Genomic DNA, 24596 nt, shown 5'->3' on the forward strand with positions numbered 1-24596 from the left:
AAAACTGGTCAAGAAAATATGAGACTTTTTACATCATATATTATCTTTTAACCTTTCATTCCATAGAAAGAATTTGGATACTAAGTCTAAAATGGCAATAGAGTCATCCTTATAGTTATTTTTTTTCCATTTTAACATGAAGAATATAATACTTACCATCAAAAGGTTATAGTAAGGGTCAAATGAGAAAAAGGCATCAGAAAAGTTGTGTGTAAAAATTACTGATGTATCCTCTACAAAAGTAAGAATTGTTTTTACTTTTATCTATTTTTTGAGTGCTCAGTATCATAATGTAGTTATGAATTAAAAAAAAAAAAACCTTCAATTTTTGGATCACTAATGGCACAAATTAGTTAATCAATATGGTACAATAAAAATTTCTGATTAGTCCCTAGAGTATAGGCCAGTTATGAATAATTTAAGGAATTCCAACTGGTATTGCGATACTCTGATACACTGGTTGGTTTAGATCCTCTAGGAAAATTAAATATTTCATAAAGTATTTGAGTAAAATCAAAGTTTGTCTGTGTGCCCTTTGTTTAGAAAGTTGTTATTTAATATATACATACATATATACATATATATATATAAAATGGATATACGATGAATTGGCTGTGTGATCACTACTAAAATAAATAAGAACATGAAAATTGACTAGATTATTTTTTTCTGATATGTGTATACTACCACCTTGTCCATACAGAAGGGTTTTTACAGACAAAAATAAAAATTATAAACTTTGACATTTTCTCAACAGAATGTCAATTCTGCCATCCATATATCTGGTATCTAAAGTATATAGATATAATTAATTGTGTGGAATATTGACACTTCGGATATTAGTCAAAGAATTCATTTACAAATTGACTCTGACTTAACACTTGCCAAACGAGATAGCTAATGTTTTGAGGCAGTACAGAGATTCATTAAGTATTTATTCTTCTGAGTTCTCTAACTTCTCCAGTTTTCCCTATACTGAGTCAGGCCATCAGAAAGCAATATTGGATTTGTTTAGCTTCTCGTAAGAGACTTTCAAAGTCAGGAAATGGAGCCATGCCCCTATAGAGATTTTATATGTGTGTGTGTGTGTGTGTGTGTGTGTGTGCGCGCGCGCGCATGCGTGTGTGAGTGTGTGTGTAGTCACTTCCAGACCATTATTTCTCTTCCTTCATTTCAAAACAAAACAAGCAAGCAAACAAAAAGCTGTTTTCTACCCTGGCATGTAAAGAGTTTGGAAGTTGTCACTCCAAGGCTGGAAAATAAAAACAAAAAACAAAAACTCCAATTTAAAATCAACAACTCTTCTTTGAATTTGAGAATTGAGATTACTGTGAAAATTGCTGCCCCTAAACTGGAGAAACAGGTAAATACATGAAATCAGGGCTGAGTAAAGCCAAATAGAGATTTTATCTGTTGCCCACTTCAGGGAAGACAGTTGATATCCTAGTAGTAGGGTCTGATAAACAACTCAGGCTTGAAATCCTAAAAAGGCTATCTATCTTAAGGATAAAAGACTACATCTATGGACTAAAATATTCTCCTTAAAACAAAGACAAAAACAAAACAGACTTGTTCTAGCAAAGCTTAAAATCAAGCTTGCAGATTCCCTTCTGGTAGCTTCTATTGAATCAATTCTCCTAAAGATAATAATCTATACTATATTTAAAAAAAAAAGCTATCTGAAGACAGATATTATAAGCAGGCAAAAACTGGAGGAGAGTAGACCCTTGGAAGAAGGGACTATACTGGGTGAATTTCCTATTTTTCACAGCTTCACTCCTGAAGGAAGATTGGACTTGACACCACAAAGGGCAACTGAACTTGGATAAAAAAATTGTTAGTCTTACTGGCTTGAAGGAATAGAGGTTAAAGATATAGATGATCATAATGGCTGAGGCAAGATAATGGCAGCTTCAGCTCCAAGTTTATGTGTGTAATCTCTGACCAGATCTCTGGTTGGTCCCTGAATGATATATGAGTAGAACAGTTTGCAAGAAGCCCAGCTTTAAGACGTGGATTTTAGCTCTCACCCACGTTAGAAAAGATAAAGCTTGGAATTTTAACCCGATCAAGTTAATTATTAAATATACTTATTAAATAAATCAATATAATAAAGAGAATAAAGAGGAATAAAAAATGTCTATAATACATCATGTTTTATACCCAGGATACATACAAGCAAAAATTATTATTCATACTAATTAATATGAAAAACATGACACAATTTGGGGCAAGAAAATGTGTCTTTCTTGGTAACCCTTCTTCAAATTGCTCTAAGAATTATAATAGAATCCTTTACTAATCATAATGTATTATGAATTAAAATTAAATCACAGTGTACATGAGAATTTTTACAGTAAAATTTCATTTATACCTATTTTTTTGTACTATTTTGTCATCAGTTTTATTTCTACATGTGTTCTACACCATGTATGTGTTGTACACCACATACATTGTTATTTTATGTGATTAAATAATTTGCTTTTAAAGAGTTTAAGATATAAAAATATATTTTTAAATTATTTACATATTTATCATTTCTAATATTCATCATTCCTTTCTATATTTAAGAATTTCCATCTGGAGTCATTTACCTTAAGCCTGAGCACTTTATTTAGCAATACATTAGTGAATACCTGCTGTGACAAGTTCTATAGATTTTTTGTTTAACTGAATTGTCATGTTTGTTTTTTTATCTTAAAAAAATATTTTTTCCTAGATATAGATATTTTCTTTCAGAAGTTCTAGAGTATTATTTCATTTTCTTCTGATTTATATGTTTCTAAAAAGATGTAAGGATATTCTTTTGCAGATCCACTGTATATAATTTTTCTTTTCCCTCTGTCTGCTTTAGAATTTTTCTCTGGTTTTCATCAGCTTGACTATGATGTGCCTAGGGGTATTTTTCTCTTTATTTATACTGTTTTAGATTCATTAGGTGCCTTGTGTCTATAGGCTTCTTTTTTTTGATCAAATTTTGAAAAGTTTTCATTTAATACTTTTTCAAATATTTTTTTTCCTACATTTCTCTTTCTTCTCTTTATGGTACTCTAATTACATGACTCTTATACTATTTGATAGTGTCATATTGATTATCGAAACTCTGTATTTGCTAGCTTTCTCCTTGTACTTTAGTTTGGATAATTAGTTGACTCATTTTCATGTTCACTGATATTTCTCTCTTGTGCAATCTGTTGTTAAACATATACAATAAATTTTTGGTTTCAGATAATGCCTTTTTCCACTTGTTTGTTCTTTACGGTTCTGTAGCTCTTCTGAACTGTCCCATCACTTAACCAATTCTATCCTTACTTTTCTACAATTCCTTTAATTTAAATGAAAGTCCTAAGTGCTAATTTTAATATCTGGGTCATATGTAGGTTTGTTTTTAGTAAGTTATGTTTTCTGTTTCTTCACATATCCAGATTTTTTTTTTTTTTTCTAGTTCAATAGTATTGTAGAGAATCTGGAATCTGCTATTGGCTTCTGCAAAGCGCTATGTTTTGTATAACCATTCAGTCAAATTATAACTGGTGTAGTTGATCTTTGAGAGGATTATTTGTAGGCTTTTTTAGAGTAGTCGATTTTGTTTTTTTCTTTAAGTCTTAGGGCAAACCCCTTAGTCTTTGGATGTAGTCTTTCCTGCTAAGTTGTGATCTTTATCTTATTTCAGTGGAGACCCTGAGATGTTTACCAATTTACCTGAAGTAGTGAGATTCACATTCCAGTCTTGTCTTTCCAGGTATTTGTATTTACTAATATGTCAGTACAACTCTTTGAGCCTTTTGGATGATGTTTTCCCCAAATCAGTTCATTGACATCTTATTCTATGCATGTTTAATTTAGGGGTTATTGATTTGAGGGAGTTCATATTCATTCAGTCTTATGGTTCTCTTTCAGGGATTCTTCCCCTCACGTCCTAAACATTCCTAGATTCACAAAGCCTATTGTCTGGCCCCTTAAAACAATAAGGCAGTAGATTTTTTTTCCCTTGAGTTTAGGAAAAAGCATGTGACATGGACTTGAGAGTTCTTTCAGGGGAAAATCAAATAAATAGTGATCTTATTCAGAAATTTCTATTCTTTCGAGGTTAAATCTCCAATTTGTGCTTCTTTTTGTTACTTTCCAGTTACTTTAAGTATTTATATTTTGTCCATATTTTATAATTGTTAGCAGATCAGTTAATACATTACAATTTTTTCATTACAAGAAGCTAGAAGCTTCCGTCACATTTATTTGCTTGATTTGCAAATTAGTGAACTAAGAGACCTTTGAAATATTTTACTAAAATTAAATTCATTTACATGCAAATTCTCTCTTAATTATGTGAATGTTGGCACAACAAATGAATTAGAGTCTCAGAAATTAGATATGTCATTATTTTAAAGTATATTAGTCATTATGCAATGAGCATACAAAAACATATTTGAAAGATGGTAATCAGGAAGCTCGTCAGCTTTATCCCAAGTATTACTGAAGTTGCTAAGATGCTTTCTAATGTCTATATATATTCTTACATTTTAGCTCTATAATTGCTCAGATTAACTTTATTGTTTAAGGCAGCATTAAATGTCTTCAGAAAGGGTCTATATATTTATTTGACATAAATGATTATCCCTGAGGACATCTCACATTCACAAAATACTCCATAGTTTGTGAACAAAATTCACATATGTCTACCTGGTTTAATAGTCTTAAACATCTTCTAAAGTAGCATGCCAGGATCTCCATTTCATAGAGTATGAAATTAGAATCTTTAAAGAATAATAGTAACTTTTCAAATAAAACAGAGAGCAGATTATATAGCCAGGCCCTGGAAAAAGATACTCTGCTTATTGTTAAACTTTGTTTCCATTAATCATTGGCACTCTCCTCAATTGGGTCCCATCTAATTCAGCTATGGATCTCAATGTATTCCTTTGTAAAAGTCAAATACTGAGTGTTGTCCTTGATATAACACAGAGTAACACAGGATTCTTGATGGTAACTTCAAATTTGAGACTGATTACCTTGATAAGAAAAAAAAAATTCAGAAAAAATTACATAGCACATAGAGGTCACATAGATTTATATAGTTCAGATTAGAATTTGGGTATCGTAACTACAGATTGTTTCCTTGTTTCATGCTTGGCATAACTAAAGAGATCCATTCTGGCTCATTGTTTTCTATTTATCATCCATGTTTGTATTTTTGAATATTGATTAACGTTAAGCTTAATAGAATGATTCATTTGCACTTGAGCAGAGAAAATTGTATAGAAAAAGATCAGTTAGCTCAATGTTTAGAGTAAATGTTAGACTAGAATCTGTCTCTCTTAGTCTCCAATGTTTTATATCAGTCCTGAGGACAAGTTTTTAGAAATTACTTGTAAATAGTCTATTATTTGTGCAACTTAAAACTAGTCAAGTTTATCCTCTGGAAAAATGTGGAAGATTAACATTCAATTTTTTTTTTTTTAATCTACAAGTCCTATTTATTTAACACCATTTTGAAATCAAGCTTATGTTTTTCTTTTTTTCTTCTTCTTCTTTTTTTACTTCTAGCTCTGAAAATAGAACTTCAGCCTATCAAGCCCTATACAATGTGAGGCATTTTGGCAATATTACTGATTATTTTGGGAGTCTCCTTCTACGTGACTTTTTAAAATTAAAGACAACCTAAAGAAATCTGTTGCCTGAATATTTATTTGGCTTCTCCTCTTCTATACTATAATTATATCCTTACTTTGATTGTTAGCTGTCCTGTTCAGAGAATGAGGCTGCTTCTGAAGAGTTCTTGCTTTGCAAATACATTGAAGGAACATGATTATAGTGAGGGAGCTTCCTGAAGAATTTACATGTTATTCTTGTTACTAGGAAACCGTATTCCTAGATTAAACATCTCTTTCATACAGCCACTTCTCAATATAGACATATACAGATATGTTATACATACATATGTATATGAATATCCAAAGTTTTGCACATATATAAAAATCAGGTTAAAATAGAAAATAGCTTTACAAAAGTATGATTTCTACAAATTTAGTTTTACTGAAAAGCAGGTCACTTTTGAGATGCCAAACGAACATATAATTGATCCCAGATTTGATATTCTTCAACTTCGAAATATGCAGAATGGAGATTTAGAGAATAAAACAAGCTAAATTTGAAATCTTCCCATTTTCTGGTTCTTCTGTATTGAAAATGTGTATGAAAGGTGGTGAAGAAAAGCATTTGGTTAAATTTTCAGAGCTAAATTTAGCTCTATTATAAGATTTACTAATTTAATTTCTCTTAAGGAAGTAACAATGTTTATCAGAGCAGTCAGTTTTCTGAACTTAAAAGAGTGTTATACACAATTTAGTCAAATTTTCCTTCTATTACTACATTTTTGATAAAATTATAGAAAGTTCTCTTTTGCAAATTGGTACAATGATAAAATGTATTTACGCCTGTACTACCATTCAGAAAACTTCCCTTTGGTGGGCCTTTCCTAAAATTAAGCCTGATATAGAGTAATATAAAGAGTAATTTTGACACAGTGTCCAGAATGACCATAAAGCTTCTTGGGACAGAAGGAAACTTCACTAATAAAAGCTATATTAGAGACCAAAATGATTACTAGCTCAATTATATTTGAAGGAAACATATTAGATTGATGGCCAAATTTGTAGGTCAGGTTGCATACACTCTCCCAGCCCTGAAAGAGAATAACAGATTTCACCATAGAATCTTTTTTAAATTATAAGGAGTTCACATGAAATTACATGCTTATCTGTGCCTTCAGCTATTTGTGAACATGCACTTGTGCACACACGCCTGCATGCACACACACGCATACACACACACATGCACACAAATGGATTTAACTAGAAATGCCAAAATTAGGTAGTTGATCTAAAACAATTGATTCTATAATAGTCAATACGTGGTTGTACAGGCTGGTAAGCCAAACACAAACTGTTGTGGAATGTGGACATTTGTGTTAATTATGTAGTATTCCTGTGGCCTTGTACGGGAATCAAAGGGAAAATTTTAGTGAAAAGGTGAGTTGGGGTTATGAATTTCGGAAGTATGAGTAATTATGGAAGTTCGAATAGCTGTAAGAACAGAATTATGAAGAAAAGGCTGCATTAAGAGGGATGAAAATCACAGAATTTTGAAATTTCCAATTTGAAAAATATTTTAATACTCATCACTCTAAAATTTCACAAATGTGCATATTGTAGTCCAGAGATTGATTGCCCAGGAATTATTAAGATATGATGAAAGAACCACAACTATGTCTCCACTCTCCTGACTTCTATTCCAGAGATATTTTTTTCCATTATATTATGCTGTATTTATATATTAGTTTTCCATAGGCTCTTATACAACTCCCATTCCTGGGAAACAAAATAATACTCTTCAATTTAGGATCTACTCATATGCAAATAAAAGCATCCAGATCCAGAGATAAAGGACTTTTCTCAAGAGAGTAGACAGACCTTGAGAGATCCTTGAAACAGAAACTCTTGCTATAAAATTATAAGGTTAAAGACATCTATAAAATTATGTGAAATTTGGGTTAAAAGCTAAGTAATTCGACAATTTAAAACTAATTATTAATCATTTAATATAATTTAAATCCTCATTTCTCCTTTTCAGGTTAAGAAGTAAATTAAAGGGATTGAGAAATTGGCAAAACGACAAAAGCAAATTAAATCATCTTTTAAGACTAAGACACCTTTAAGGTATTTTTGAAAACGTCTTAAGCGTAAATGATCTGATTAGACTAAAAGTTCCGAAATTGCAGAAATAATCTTGCATATGCACTTATAAAATCAAAATACAGAAAAGAACAACCAGATACTAAAGAAAATAGTTATACAGAGGGAATGGTGAAAACTGGGTGAGAAGAAAAATTTTGAGAGTGAGACTCTTTTAACTGTACATTTTTACTTTGGAACTATGTAAATAATTTACTACAAGAAGTATGAATAATGTACATATTTAAAAACAAGTTAAATCAAAATGATGCAAAAGAAGCAAACACCAACATGAAAATCAAAGGAATGTAACACTGTAATATTGATAACATAATTGTACAGAAGAATTAATTTGCTTAACTGAAATGGACTTAATACTCTTTTGAATATAGTTCTCTGATGATATAGTCTCGGTGGGATATATTGTAAAGACAAGATAAAACAGCAAAAACTGCAGAGAAAACATTACATAATAGTTTTGGTATTTGTAGTGGTAGGAATATATCAATTCTGAAATTATCTGTGTGTATTTTAAGACTGAGCAAATGAAGGGTATATGAGGAACTAGGTTCTCACTGTGAGAGAAATGAGACACAAATATGGACTACGAAAGGAGAGAAAGAACCCAACAGAGTGAGATTAGTACTAGAGGTATCAGTATCGCCTCTTGATTAAAAAAATAATAATAATCTCTATATCTATACATTTAACAATATACATTGGGAGAAGCCAGAATACTAGTAGCTATCCAGTGCCCAGGTCTTAATTTTTCCAATATTATTCCACTAAAAGGAACTAGGGCTTCTTAAAGCACTGACTAGTGGTAGAACAAGTAAAGCACAAGTTTGGAACATGCCAGACAGATAATAAAGAAATACTCCAAAATAGAATGAGATGTGGAAAGGATATATAAACCGGCTAAAAGTAGTGTTCATTGGTCAAATTTGGCACAATTAGTGTGAATAATGACATGAATGATTGGTTTTATAGAATATTGAATCAAAATTTTCAGGATTTCACACAGTCTCAAAGTATTGCTCCACAGGTTACTTGTGTATTTCAAAGAGGAAAACATACCTTCATAATGATGAAATCTGACAGATATCACCTTGATCTAGGAATCAAGATTGGCATCAACAATAATAGGACACACTGACTTACAAGGTTCCCAATATGGTGTATTGAGAAGGAGGCAATATCATAACTTGTACAGTATTCATGACAAAATAGTAATCTAAATCTGATCAGGAAGAAATAATCAGAAAATTACAATCAAAAGATATTCTGCCAAACAATTGTCACAGCTGTTAAAAATGTCAATGTTGTACAAGATTACAAAAAAAAAAATAAAAAAGCACCTAGAGATGTGGTCTAGATTATACACAGCTAAAGAGCTGTAACAACTAAATGCAGTGTATAATCCTTGATTGGATCATGTATTGAAAAAAAAGAAAAAGAAAATAGGCAATATTGGAACAATAGGGGCAATTTAAATAGTGGTTTGTTTTTAACTTCAGCAGAATGAAGTTTGTAAAAATTTAAATTAATTTAATGAACTATCTAAGAACTAAAATTGCTCAAAGAAGGTGGCCTAATTGGGCATTATTGACAATAGAACATATTTTATATAAAACTCATTATGAGAACATAATTAGTGATTTTGATGAAGTGAAAGTAAAAAGAGATTTTGTCAAGTGAATATGGGATAACATAAAGAATAAAAAGTATGAAAGAAAAAATAAAATGAAAACCACCATCTCTTTTCTGTGAGAACTCAATATTTCGGTGTATGTTGTTCCCACCTTTTTTTTTTTGTTTACTTTTTAACATAATTTGCCTTCTCTATGCACTACTTTTCACTTAAGACAATGTCATTTCCAAATATCCTTGAATATTATGCTATAACTTTGTTTTTATAGGCAGAGTAGTACCTATAATGTTGATCTACATTTGTATGATTTTAAACATTTTCTACATTGGTTTAGTAAGATCATTCTAAGCTTAAGTTCACTTTCTCAGGAGATATGTTTTTTTTTCCTAGGTTCGGGGGTGTATGTTTGTAAATAAAAGGGAGCTCTAGTTAAACGAAATAATTTAAAACCCAGGGACAGTCCATTTATGAAACAAATTAAGCCAGTAGCCATAACACCCTAACAACCTCACATTTGATTTGCTTTTCTTTTTAAAAATGTGTGTGTGTGTAGGAGTTGGGTGCTCACTAGCAGAAGGCATACAGAATCAAATGGAAATGCTGTTTGAAATGACAAGCATATTATTGCTAGATTTTGTTTTTGTTTTTGTTTTTGCTATTATTCTTCTGTTTGTTTTTAAGGAGATTTCTTTAATCTAGACTGTTGGAGGCATAGTTTAAGGACTGCACAAGAATAAAGTAATTAGCAAAGACAGTCTCAGGCTCAGTTCCCCCTTACTACCCTGCACTAGGAAGGATGCTCTGACAAGGCTCCCTCTCGCACCTCTGGTATCTTTCCATCACAACTTATTTCCTAGCTTCTGGCCTCACACCTCATCCACACAGTGCTCCCACACTTCATGCTAAGCTAAGCTGCTTATTGTGAAGGAGTGTTTATTTCCCCAGTGGCTAGATAAGCACAATTTCTTTAATCATATTTGCAAACTTATAAACTAAGCAGTCCAATTCCAGATCTATAATTCACCAAAATAACCCCTCTATTGAAAATATTCAATAGATACATTAATGTAAGAACTTATCTTTAATATATACTTAACACATTTACTTTTAAAATATTTGGACATTAAAATCCATTTCTTTCTGTATGTGTGTGAAAACAATATGCTCTCTTTGCAGGGCTCATTATTAGTATTCAGGCAGCCAGCAAGACAATTCAAGCATTAATATATTTTTAAAATTTTTTCATTTCAGTTAACTGTGAGAAAAACAAAAATGTAACTCCAATTTCCCTGTATTTTCCTCACATATACCCCACACTCCTCCAGCATAAGGATAACCAATTCTTCCCAGTAAAGCCAGTGGCATTAATTATTATTGCATCACTTGCAACTGCTACAAGAGGCTCACTGTACTGATGGCTGGCTGCCTGCCAAAGTACAATCTTCCTTCTCCTCAGCCTTTCTCATTCTTTTCTTGTTAGCTACATGTGAAATTGTCACATATATTTTTATAAGAATCCTTTTTTCATGAGAACCTAATTCATCCAATATCATATCTAGCCTGAAATTCTGAGCATCACATGCTTCTATGTATTTCAAGAAACTTTATTTTTAGCTTGTTCCTTTTTTTTTTTTTTTTGTGCTCTGTCAGCACTATGACTTCTCTCCCTCTGTAGTTAGGTGGTTAAAAAGGCTAATAGCTGAGAAGAAAGATCCACTCAGAAGGAAATGCCTCATGAATCCTTGGGATGACTATTTCTCCTGCTATGTCAGATATTATAGCAGTCTATAAATGAGCATCATTCAGTTGGGGTTACTTCTATTGACACCAAAGGTCAACACCTCCTTTTATAAATGCTGTTTAAACATATACTTACACTTGCAAAGCCCTGATTATTGTTTCTGTACCTTTAGCATCCAAAATGATCTAGTAACAATGTAGTTCCGATATTTTAAAGGAAAAAATCCTGCTAGACTTTAGTCAAATGTAGTTCGTAAAATTGGTGGGCTCTTTTGAGTCACACTCCATCACTCTTACTTCTTGAAAATAGTTTGCCAAACTAATCTACACATCCAGGAAATATGAATCACATTTAGGCTTTATTAGAGTGGGATGATAAGGCAAATAATTTACCAAGAACAGTGAAAAATAGTATTGTTACTACATTTGAGAATTGATTTGTTTTGAGCCCAGTCCTTATGTTTTAGGAAGAAGTCAGGTTCTCACACTCAAGCTTCTCTGTGTCTTCCTTGATCTGAAGGACAAAAACCCCACACTCACCGATTAGTAACTTTGAGATCAGATTTGAGATATTCACTGGCAGTGCTCTTTGATGAAAATAATTTAGAAGAAATAAGCGGACCTGCTCATTGCTTTCACAGTCCCAGCCTAACACAAATTAAAACAGCGAATCAAATGTTTAAATATAAAAATAATTCTCTACTCATGAATTGGTTTTTATAACCAAGAATATTAACGTATTAAAACTGTCTGCCATTATTATCTACAGCTGTATTCTAAAAGTAGTAGAGTTTTCCACCAAAAGTACATGCCGTGGTTCTGAAAGCTGGTAAGAACTAAGGCTGGAATAATCGTTGTTTTTCAGTGGCTGTTGAAGTTGTCAACAGAGAAAATTATGGAGGTCATCAGCTGCTGCCAGGGATAGCAGGAGCAGATGATTTTTTTCAACATACAGAGTCAAAATGCTGATTTCACTAACCTAGCAAAAAAGAGCTGTGAATAAAGACATTTCATTAAAACACTGAGCAATAGTAAATCTCATTACTGGTCTGTGTTTGGTGAACTCATTTATCTTATGCTCTTTTCTCTCCAGCAACTTCTGATAAAATTGTATATTCTTTTTATTCTTTTAGTGGTTATCCTCAGTATTTTAGAAGGTGTGTTGAACTAAGTATAAAGTTGATCATTATTTCTACCCTACTCACCCAATAACACAAGGAATGTAGAATTATTTAATCTAAACATTTCTGCTTTATATGGTATTTTTGTGTGGTATTTAGTTTATTTTTCCCTCTTTTAAATAGCAGACATAAATAGTCATTATTATTACAGAGTCAATGTTAATAGAGACTTACCTTTACGTTTTTCGATGTCTTTGCACATTCTTGTCTTACATCCTAAACTTTCCTTAAATACTTTTTTCCTTTTTCTTGAAGCACAAGTTTTAGAAGTTTCTTTAATGAGATTATGTTAAAGGTAAACTCTCTTAGTTTTATCTAAATATGTATTTTATCCTACTCTTAAATGTAAGTTACAACAGTTCTGCAGTCTTAAGTTACAATCTGAAGTTGTTTTAGCAAATTAAAGATATCATTTCATTAACATCAGCTTCTATTGTTGTCAATAAGTTGCCTATCAGTCTACATGCTGATTGTTGGTAGATGATCTGTTTTTCCTTTTTCATAACTTTTAAGATATTCTCTTTGGAGTTCTATAGCTTCACCATGATGCATCCTATGTTTTGTTTTGTTTTGTTTTTCCCCTGTTTGGATTTCATTGAGATTCTTGAACCTGAGAATTCATATCTTCAGAGAGTACAAATATTCAGCCATTAACTCTCTGAAGATTGTCTCACTTTCATTCTATTTTCTCCTAGAATATTGAACAGTATTATATGTTCTTATTTTTATCTCTTAATAGCTCATGTTTTCTATCCTTTCGTTCCCCTAAATTTCATATTAATATCTCAGTTTACTAATTATCTTCAGTTGTGTCTATATCTGATTTTTATGAGGTCTACTAATTTAATCATTATATGTCCTTTGTAGACATTTTACTTGTGTTCTTTTTTGTTTTGGTTTTTTATTTGTTTTGGTTTTAATATCTTACAACCTTTTAAGTCACCTGTTTCTTGCTTTCAGGTCCCATTCATTTTTAAACATTTTCTTTATATGCTCCATCTGATCTTTCTACAATTAGAAATATTTGTGCATCTAATTCTGCTGAAGGTTGTTTCTGCTGACTCTTACTCATGGTAATTTATTTCTTAGAGTGTTTGATAATTTTGGATTATGACCTCATATTCAGTTATTCTTTATTGAACTTCTGTAAGAACGGTTTAAGGGAAATTCTTCCAAAAATGATCTATGTTTGATACTTCCAGGTACTTGGGATCACACTAAGTTTTTGACATGGGTTTTCCTAGGACTTACAAGTAGTATAAACTCAGGCCTAAAACTGTTTGAAAACACCTCTGGCTACGAATTCTCAGGAGAGACAATTTTCTTCCACCTATCATCGAGTTGCAGAGAGACAAATTATTGTGTCATTTTTAATTGCCAGAGGGAATTTTTTTTCCTAATGTGACCTCTAGTGAGGGAGGAGCACAAGGAGGTTTTCTGTTTCATATGTGTCTCAGTTTCTTCTCACCATATTGCATGGCCTCAGACCTTATTTCCTTATGGGAAAAATTTCTGTGCTGACTTTAGCTTTCCATTATTTGTTCAAAATTTTCTTTTTTTTATTTTTTATCCCTTAGGATTCTGTTTTTATTTCTCAGAACTTCGAACCAGGCATTTAAAAAGATGTTCATACTATTTTATCAAGAATTTCTGTGGTTATTTTTAGTGGATTTTTTTCCCAGACTTTCTAACTCACCCATACAGCCAGAAACTGAAGATCACATTATTTTTGATGTGATTTAAAGGGTAATGAAAGTAAACATTAGAAATAGAAATTATAATCCTAAAATCATTGATATGATGAATGCTCATGTTTATGATTAATGAGCAATGAGTCTCTTTTCCTAAACATGTATTTTTTCACTAAGTAAGAGTAATTTTACTGGCTTCTCAGATCCAGATTCTGAGGCCCTTTACTATGCTTCAAAAATTCGGGTCTGACCAACTAATATTAATTATTTGGGATACACTTTAGTTGGCTCATTTTGTATTAGTATTTATATATAACACTTTTCATCACTTGCAAATCTTCCTTTTTAAAAAGGAGAAACTAAGCCCTAGGTTTAAAGCCTAGTGTATCAGACAGCAATTTCTAGTTAGTTTAAAAGTGATACTTTTGTGTTATTGCATTTATTTAAAAATTGTTTTCTTTTTAGAGTAGTGATATAAATTTTCCTATGTATTTAGTTTAGGAAGTGAGTTGATTTAAAAAAAAATAGTAAGTGAATAATAATATATGTGAGATATAGACAATGTAATATTTTAAAGGTAGTATTAAGAAAACAAATATAATAAAAAGTTTGATGATACATGCTACTAGTCCATTAGTAACCATGGATTTGCCCTGATTGTAACAAAATCCTTAGTGTGCTTTTACTGGTTATAAATAACATATTTATAAGGCTCTTAGTGAAAAAAAATGAAGGGTAGTATATGGTTATATAATACAGCTCTAATAATAATTTCATGCTTTAATTATATAATGATCTACCTGGCCAAAGTAAATAAATTGATTAAAATTATTTGGTAACACATATAATTTAAAAAACCAAAAACCAAAAACCTCTGAAACCATAAAAATTAAATTAAAATTCAGCCAAGGAGCAAATTAGGAAAATTAAATTATCTAGAGAAATGGTTGCTAAAGTATCACCTTAGATTCATCTGGCAAACTTGTTTGACTGTTAATGCCTATGGCCTACTTTGAAGAATAAATTAACATTTTTCATGTTGTAGCTTCTAAAACTGTATTGGAAGCAAATAAGTAGAGTCAAATAATTTTCCCAATATATTTCTGAATGTATTGGGATTGTAACAAAAGGCATGTTTTATGTTTTATAAAAGGAATAGATGATCAAAAAATCAATTTTGTATATGACATATAAATATCTAAGTTATATTTACTTTCCTTTTCTTTGTTAGTATTGTTCAAATAGAAAATGAATAGAAAGTAATATTATTTGTTTTTGTCATCCTTCTTATGTTACTCTGTATATTGACAAAAGACCAACATTTATAAATTCTGAACAAGATAGTATTTTTTTTCCTGTTTCCATTGTAAAAGTTTAGCCTTATGGAATATTTCTAGTCATCATCGCTATTTAAATGAAAATTTTACTAAAATTAGTTTTCCAGATGATTGAGAAGTGTAATGAAAATAGGTTGTCATTGGTAATAGTAAGTCATCTCCATGAGAACGATGTGTATAAAAAGTTCAATACATTGACAAATATATAAAAATGTACAGTTCTCTGAGAAACCCACCTGAAATTATCCTCTAACGTTTTTTCAAGGGCAAATTTTCTCATTTTTCCACACTATCTGTGGCTCATTATGATTCTATCACCTACAATTAACATTCTCTGTGGACTTTGGTTTTATTATCTATAAAATAAATAAAATGGAGATGATAGTACTTATATGGTTGTTATAAAGACTGGATATTATAATGAATATAATGTTTTTAGTCTTAATTAATATTTAATAAGAGATATCTTTTGAGATATTTGAGTTTAGATTGCAAACAAACCTAAGCTTTAATATAACATTTTTTTAAAGCACTGAAACACATTAGATCATGCTGCCTAGGAACAAATATTTTAAATTTCAAAACTGTAAAAAAAAAAGTTTTTCACTTTGTTGAAAAGAACGAAATTGTTATCATCTACTAAGATTCTAATATTTTATTTAATTTATTTTAAGCAGCGACTTGAGGATAGGTAAGTAAAACATAAACAAAGTTTTATCATGCTAATATTTTGCAATAATGAACAATTTTTACAATTTCTCTGTCAGATATTATATGAGCTGATTTTAGTCTGTGGTATTCTGTGGTGACTATTCAGTACTAATACTATTTCAAATTGGCCATTTTAATATACGTGATATCAAGAGCATCACAAGTAAAATAGTAGTCCCTTCAAATACAGATAAACAAACATGTAATTATTTTTAAATGAACTATATGTTGAGGTGGCATTGAAAAGAAGTTTGTTCAGAATCAAAATAATTTTCAAAGAAAATAGAAGAGAGCATTTGTTCAGAAATTAGATTGATTGAGTATAAAAGGAAAATTGTGATTTGTCATTAATACAATCTACAGTCACTAAAAGAAGGAAAACTGGTAATACATAACGTATAATCTCATGAGTAGTAGACTTGCACTTGATCTAATGATTTCATCCAACTCATCTCTCATAAGAGAGAAAATAAAAAGTTAGAAAGGAGAAATTAAACTTTATAATTCCCTTCTACTCAATTCGATCTTGTGATGTCATAACCTATGTATATATTTAAGAACTACATATACTTTCAGTAATCTTATGATTACAAAATAGAGTCTAATAGAGTCATCTCACTACAAGCCAGCCATATAATATTTCCAACTTTTTTTTTTTTACTTCCTCCTCTATAAGAAGAAGCAATGAAGAAATAAACCTTAGACGACTAACATTAAAAGTAAACCTTACTACCTTAGAGTTTTTATTTAGTGATGGTTTGCTTATTTTTTTGTTGCTATATTTCTTTGGAACTGAAAACAAATAAAAAAATGTGGTGATTATTTGTGCTGCCATAAAATTACAGAAGCAATAGAAACTGGAAATTCTCCAATATTGATTGAGTGCAACAATAACTCTATCTCTAAAGCCCTACCTGCAGGCAAACACTCTGAAAATAGATCCCTTAGTAGTATTTTCAGACAATATCTTTTTTTCTTTTAAATCAACTGCGGAAGAACCCAAGTTCTTACGTGTATATTTTAGATTTGTTAAAAAGAAATGCAATATATTTAAGCAATGACTTTTACTTAAATTCTACCAAATCCAAGTTTTTCAGTTTTAACACTTTTTGAAGTTACTTGAGTACCAGGAAATAAAATGATACAGAAAGTCCTTGTATTCTACCATCGCCCTTGATATGAAACTAGGGTTTAAGAATGCTCTCCTAGATATTTTCAGTCATCTGTACTGACTGCACTTTTTAAGGAACAGACAACATACAAGCTAACTTTAAGACATTCTCAGACTAATTAGAAGAAGGAGATTTACAATGAGATGTCAATAACCTTAAGAAATATATTCATTGATGCTAGCTTGTGGTTTGTAAAAGGTAAAAAGTGAGTTCCATTTTTATGGCACAGACAAAATGTTAATTTAAGGATAGAACTTATAGTCAGGGAAATGGAAATGAGCAAACAGAATTTAGACTAAGGAGAGCAGCCTCACTGGCAGACATCGGTATCCTTATTCAAAAGTTGAAAGGCATACAAAATTTAAGAAATTTGCCCAAGATCACATATCTAATAAATGGTACTACTTGAATTTCTAACACTTTGCCAGTGAGTAACCCAAGATTTATACTGGGAAGATGTGAAAGACATTAATATGGATTGGAGGGGTACGACCTCTTCTAAAAATTCATTCTTTCAATTCAGTCCTATTTTCTCAGTAGACTTTTATTCCACATTTCAAAATTATTTCTTTTCCACTTTATTTTTCATTCTCGAATTTTCTCAAAATAAGGTTCTCATCCTTCACTTGATTTCAGTATTCTCTGGAAGCTGCCTGAGAAACACACACACACAAAATACTTTTTCTCTCACTGAGCTTTTTGTGCCTGTGTCATTCAGAGATGTTCTCTGAGAGTTAAGGACAAGCACACAAAGCTGGACTGGCTAATTACCATTTCAAAAGAATTTGTGGGAAAGTTCCTCCGCCCTCCCTCACCGCCCCTCCATATTCAGGGCTCAACTGTTTCACACACATTTTAGAACCATAGAAATTGTTCATTCTCTATGGATCTCCACCTTTCTGACTCTGCCTCTTCTAAGCACCTTATGCTTTCTTAGTCTGAATTTTCTGTGTTGCTCAACTTCTCACCTCAGTTTATTTCTCTTTCCTTCTTATATTTTATCCTTCTCCCTCAAAAATGTGTAATGCTTATATATATTTTTAGTATAGTCTAAAGTACTTTTCACATTTAATAATAGTTTCTATTTTAACGTTAAAAGGGGTTTCCTTTACTCTGTTACCTCTCAGAAGATGAATCTACATGGATTTACCTTGGAACTCCATTTGTACATCCTGTTAAAAGATAAGCTGAGGCATATTAAACATTTTAAGAGTTTGAGCAAACATCAATTCAAATTAGATGGCACCCAGTGTAGCAGTGAGAAAAGGGCTCCCAGGAGATTTACAAAGCTAAAGACTCTTATAGGCAGAGGAGAACAGGAACAAGGAAGTAACACCAGGCAAAAAAAAAAAAAAAAAAAAAAAAAAAAAAAAAAAAAGTGGGTTAGCTATTGCAAGGTTACTTTACTTTAGGGGAAGTCAGGGGTCTGACAGATTACCCACTAAGGTTGATTAGAGGATTCCTGATTGACTGGTGTAAGACTCCATTTCTGGGAGAGCCAGAAGTATAATTAAGTCTCTGTTTGGTGATGTGGAGCTTAATATAAATGACTCCATTTTCAGTCTGTCGTCTTGTTTTTAAAAATCTCCATACTCCTCTTTTGAGTATTTCAATTTCCTACAGAGAAAAAAAAAATTGTACTTTCTCCCCTTCCTTTTTTATAATGTATATTTGAAAATTTTTAGATAAATAAATTTATAGGTACAAAAAAGTAGTATCCCTTTCCTCTACGAAACCCCTTAAAAGTTTATTTGTAACTTCAACTACTATTTTTAAGTTCTAAAACACTATTTTATCTATGTTATTCTGTCACTTAAATAATTATTTGGCCTTCAGTTTTTGCCCTAGCACAGATCATTGATTCCATGTTACACTAAACACATACTCACAAAGCAACCATATAATTTGTGAATTAGTGAAGATAACAATGGCTCAATTTATTGCAAGACTTTACAGAGCCTTTAATGTAGTACATTGTAAATTCTGTTTAATTTTTAAATTTTCTTTTTCTGATAGCATCTTATGATAGAACTAATACTCTTCTAACATACCATGAGACATATTATTGTATTTCCAAGTTTTATGTATGTATCATGTTATATAAACGAATTTCTCTATAAACTTATTCATTTCCTTTGACTGTATAATAAAGACAAAAAACTCCATTAAATATCTGTCAAAAAAAAAAAAAAAAAAACAGTGAATCTAAATCAAGAAGTGCAGTGTTGATATTCTAATGTGACCTAGAAGTACTTTAGAGAATCTATTCTAGGTTTAATGGTCCCTTGGTTCTTATGTTGAGTTATAAACAGAACTGACACTAAAAAAATAAAACTTAGAATGGTCCATACTTATTGTTTCAAGACACCTTGAAAGAAAATTTCACATGGTAAAGAATTTGAGATTTAATTTAAAGATTAAAAATAGTAACATTGACTTATTAATAATTTGTACTTCTGATTCTCAACATTTGGTAGTTATCTTTATGGCACCTTATGTCTTTTTCCCAAAATGGAATTATAATCTAATGACCATGTGTTCTTAGTGTAAGCACAGGTATACACAAGCATATACAAGGATTATAACAAAATTGCCATACTGCCTTCTGCTCTGTCTGCATTAACTAGAAACTAATTTTTTTTTAATTAGTAAGGTTAATTGAAAAGCCAGAAAATTGTGTTGAAAATAATACATTTCTAATCTCTATAGTTGCCGATAAAGAAGTATTTCTTTTAGGCATTCTGTTGTGAGTACATATTTAGATTTCCTCATTCTTGAAAAGAAATTATGTTTTTTCCAGTTATAGACTTGGGTTGAGTGCTTGCTGAGGGTTAAACAGATATTTGATAAATGTGCCACATTCAAAATTTGCCATCTTTTAAATCAATTTAAGCTTCGCCTTGAAAGTGGAGGTCTGCTCATAATTTTCCAATTTTGGATTGTCAATCTATATTAAAATTGACCCTTGCCAAAACCGATAGTTATTTTTACCTTTAAAAAGAAATATTAAGCCTGGTGTATGTTGGGATGTTGATCTAATCTTTTAAACTTCAACAATACCAGTGATATCTTTGCAATCAATACAGCATCAAACTTCCTTCAAAGAGCTTCCAAGGGACACGATGGTAAAATCTGTGAAGACATTCCAAGTTGGAAATTAGAAAATTAATAGAGGTGATCATGGATTTAAGAGACTGTATTTCTTTTTTTTTTTTTTTTTTTTTTTGCTGCTCTCCTAGCTCCCACTGGGAAATCTCATACAGAACTGTTAATAAACATTGTACCGGAATTTGGCTCATGATGACTCATCAAGGAAACCTATTTGTGGTATAGAGTTTGAAAACTGAGTCAAAGTTACAAAAGCTATCTTAGAGATGGGGCAAAAAGTAAAAAATTTAACATTAGTCTATCATTTGATACAAACACTATGGATTTACATCACGGTCTTATATCTATGGAACCTAATATGTTTCAAATGTTTTAGCTTCTTTACTCCCTTCTTCACAGAACTATTTCAACAGAAGCATGGAGTGTTATTTCCAATGTAAGAGAGGTCACATTGCACCAGGGAGTTTGGAGAGAAGCCGGTCTTGTGCCATTCTAAATTTAGCAAGAAGATCCCACTGCGCACAGACATTTGGTCCTACATAATTGCCAACGAGTCTCAGGCTTTGTTATAGAAGCTTATGAATTCAAATGTAACCCTCCACCACAGCAGCAACCAAGTCCCCTTGAGCATCTCTAGACCTTGTGTTTAATTGAAGCTTTTCCCAGCAAAGCATCTGTTCTATAAACATGCAAAATTCCAGCCATATCTACATGCAATAACCAAGTGGCAGAATGAGGAAAAATGAAGAGACAGTCCCTAAGGCAGGATGAATTCTGTAGAGAACCTAAAAGCTAGAACTTTCTCTCAACCAGAAATAAAAGATTCCATTGACAATAAAAATTTGGAATAGCTGCTGAATTGTGCCCTTTTGAAAATGTGTTTCAAGGTTTTCTTTGGTAGGAAGAAATGTATGATGTTAACAAGAATCAAATGATGATGAGACGGTTTTTTATAAAGAATATTATAAGGACTGTGCCATAAAAGACTGGCTTAGATATTATGAATCAGGAGACTGCGAAATGAATTCCACAAACAGAATTATTTTGTCCTTCCTGCTTGCCTTGTTTTAGTTTGAGTTAGTTTCAAATATTTAAAAATTGGGAGAGTTTTAATCAAAGAAGCAATTTCTGTCATTTCTTAAAAACTGGAAAACCTGAATAACCACAGTGTCCGTTGATGGATAATGTATGGATAAAGAAAATGCGATCTCTCTCTCTCTCTCTCTCTCTCTCTCTCTCTCTCTCTCTACCTACCTACCTATCAGCTATCTATCATCATCTATCTACCATCTATCTATACCTTAATATGCATAATATAGAAATATTATTAAGCCATAAAAAAGAAGGAAATCGTGCCATTAGTGAGAAAATAGATGGCATAGTGAAGGCACTATGCTAAGTGAAATAAGTCAGACAGAGAAAGACAAACATTGTATGATCTCCCTTACATGTGGAATCTAAAAATGGCAGACTCATGAAAACAGAGAGCAAAATGGTGGCTGCCAAGAGCCTGAGTGTGGGACAAGAAAAATGTTGATCAAAGAGTATAAGCTTCCAGTTACAAGATGAATAAGTTCTGGGATTTAATGTCTGATATGGTAACTATGGTTAACAATACTATATTGCATATATGAAAGTTCCTATGAGAGTAGAGCTTCAATGTTCTCACCATAACAACCAAATGGTAATTATGTCAGGTGAAGAATGTGTTAGCTAAACTTATTGTGGTAAACATTTATTATATATTTATATATCAAATTATCACATTGTATACCTTAAACTTACACAATGGTATATATAAATTATATCTCAATAAACTTTAAAAAAATTTAAAAAAAGATTGGAAGACCTGGAAATATTTGGCCAACATTCCTTAACATCAGTAGTTAGATGAAGCTTACATTACTGTACTCTCTGTACTTGATCTGTTTTGCATGTCACTTGGGCATCTGAGTGCAAAATTCTGCTTTAAGGGATATTCGAGATATAAAAACTGCTATTGGATGTCTCATGGAGGCTTCACAGGGTATATATGTGACTTCTAGGAGATAACATCATTGTAATTTATCAATACTTCTGCATATAATGAGCCCAGAAATAGGTACCATAAAACAACTGATTTAATGTGAGAATATGAGAATTACAAAGCCCACACTCATGAGTGTCTGGGGCCCTGTGAATTTGCACTCCTCACCATGATCACTGAAGATTGCAACATACATTTATTTACTCTGGTTTTCTAAAAAGTCCCAGGATTTCAAGGAAAGCTCCTGGGTTTAATATATGGCGTAATGACCTATTTATATTGTTGATTGTCTCCTGAATTGAGTAGAAATTTCTCTTCACTAAGATGTTGTCATGAATTTAAACCAACAACTATTTTCAGTGACATAGAAGTACTTAACATGTGACAATTACATACAATACATTTTCATAATGCTTTAGAACATTTAACATGCACTCACATGCATTAACTCCTTCATTTCTTATAACAACTTGGAAAAGTAGGCAAAGCAGATATTCTTGTTCCTTTTAATAGCCTCTGACAGTAGAAAGAACTTTTGTTCAAGAACAAAAAAATAATTTGAAAAGCCATGAGCAGAACTCTCTGGTCTATTTTTTACCAACAATAAAATTTTGGAGTGTGTTCTTTAAATATCTAAATTCTTGGCAATTGAATAAATGTTATAGAGAGGTACAGTTTTTAAGAATATGATTTCTAGAATTAACATATCTAAGTTAATTTAGCATTTTTTCTCATCCATAAAATGTACGTAATTGAAATTACCTTACAGAATTATTGTGAAAATAAATGAGATAACCTCTGCTAAGTACCTGTAACAATGATTGTCACATATTAGAAACTTAACAAATATCTAAAAGAATTATATTAAGATTCATAGGAAAAAAAAGAATTTGAATTTACCTACCTGGCTGAAAAGGTGATTTAGGCTATTTTAATGTAATTTTCTCTTAGAGAATTAAATGACAAGTAGGAGGAAAAAAAGGCAATGTGGAATTTAACTTATATAATTGCATACATATGTGCAAAGACTCCTAAAGATGTCAGCATGATACTTGGGGGAAAAATGCTACTGGATTCTATTATTCTTACTTGTGCTGAAAAAGTTTTTAAAAATAATTTTATGTTTATTTATTGACAGGATATTTTTAATACTTGAAATGATCTCAAGTGCAATGTCTTTAATAGTTTATTTAACATTTGCATTGATAAATCGAAACATCTGAAGCTGATACTTTCTCCATCTAGAATGTGAGATATTTTGTAAAACTTTTAGATACTTGTAACCTTTTAGTTTGTGGTGAAGCTGTTTTGTTTGTTTATTTTCATTTTTGTTTTGTTTGTATTCTTAAGAGTTGCTATAATTCTTTTACTGGGTCATGAAAAATAGGTATACATGAGTCAAAACTCAAGATAAAAACCAACCAAGGCCATATTTCTCTGTGTACCATGCAACAGATACAGGGCTCTCATGCTCTCATATTCAAATAATTCAAGTAAATTAAATTAATTTAAATTAATTTGTTGTTAATTAGAAATAGATCTTGATAACAAAATTGTAACTTTTAATATTTTAATATTTTCTAGTTTAAATCTATGAACTACATCCTTATAAAACAGTATGATGCTACACATTCTTTTTTTGACATTTAATTACCTCTTTTTGTTATTATCTATTTTGTGCTGCTTAAAGGGGATTATATTTTTTAAATTTTAAAATTTTCAATTACAATTGACATGTGATGCATTAGTTTCATGTATACAATACAGTGATCAGACATTCAAACAACCTATAAAGTGATTATTCCAATAAATCTAGCACCTGTCTGATACTGCACATAGCTGTTACAATATTTTTGACTATGTGCCCTATGCTATACTTCATATCCTTAGGACTATTTCGTAACTACAGATTTGTACTTAATTCCTTCACCCTTTCACCCATTCCTCCAACCCCTCTCTCATCTAGCAACCATGTTTTTTCTCTGTATCTATGAATTTGTTTCTGTTTTATTCGTTCTTTTATTTTGTTCTTTAGATTCCACATATAAGTGAAATCATATGATATTTGTCCTTGTCTGACTTGCTCCACTCAGCAAAACACCCTGTAGGTCCATCCACATTGTTGCAGATGACAAGATTTCACTCTTTTTTATGGCTGAGTAATATTTCATTATGTATATGTGCCACCTCTTTATCCATTCATCCACTAATGGGCACCCAGCTTGCCTCCATATCTTAGCTATTGTAAA

Source organism: Rousettus aegyptiacus, unplaced genomic scaffold (genome assembly GCF_014176215.1).
Source record: "Rousettus aegyptiacus isolate mRouAeg1 unplaced genomic scaffold, mRouAeg1.p scaffold_m13_p_2, whole genome shotgun sequence".
Taxonomy (NCBI): domain Eukaryota; kingdom Metazoa; phylum Chordata; class Mammalia; order Chiroptera; family Pteropodidae; genus Rousettus; species Rousettus aegyptiacus.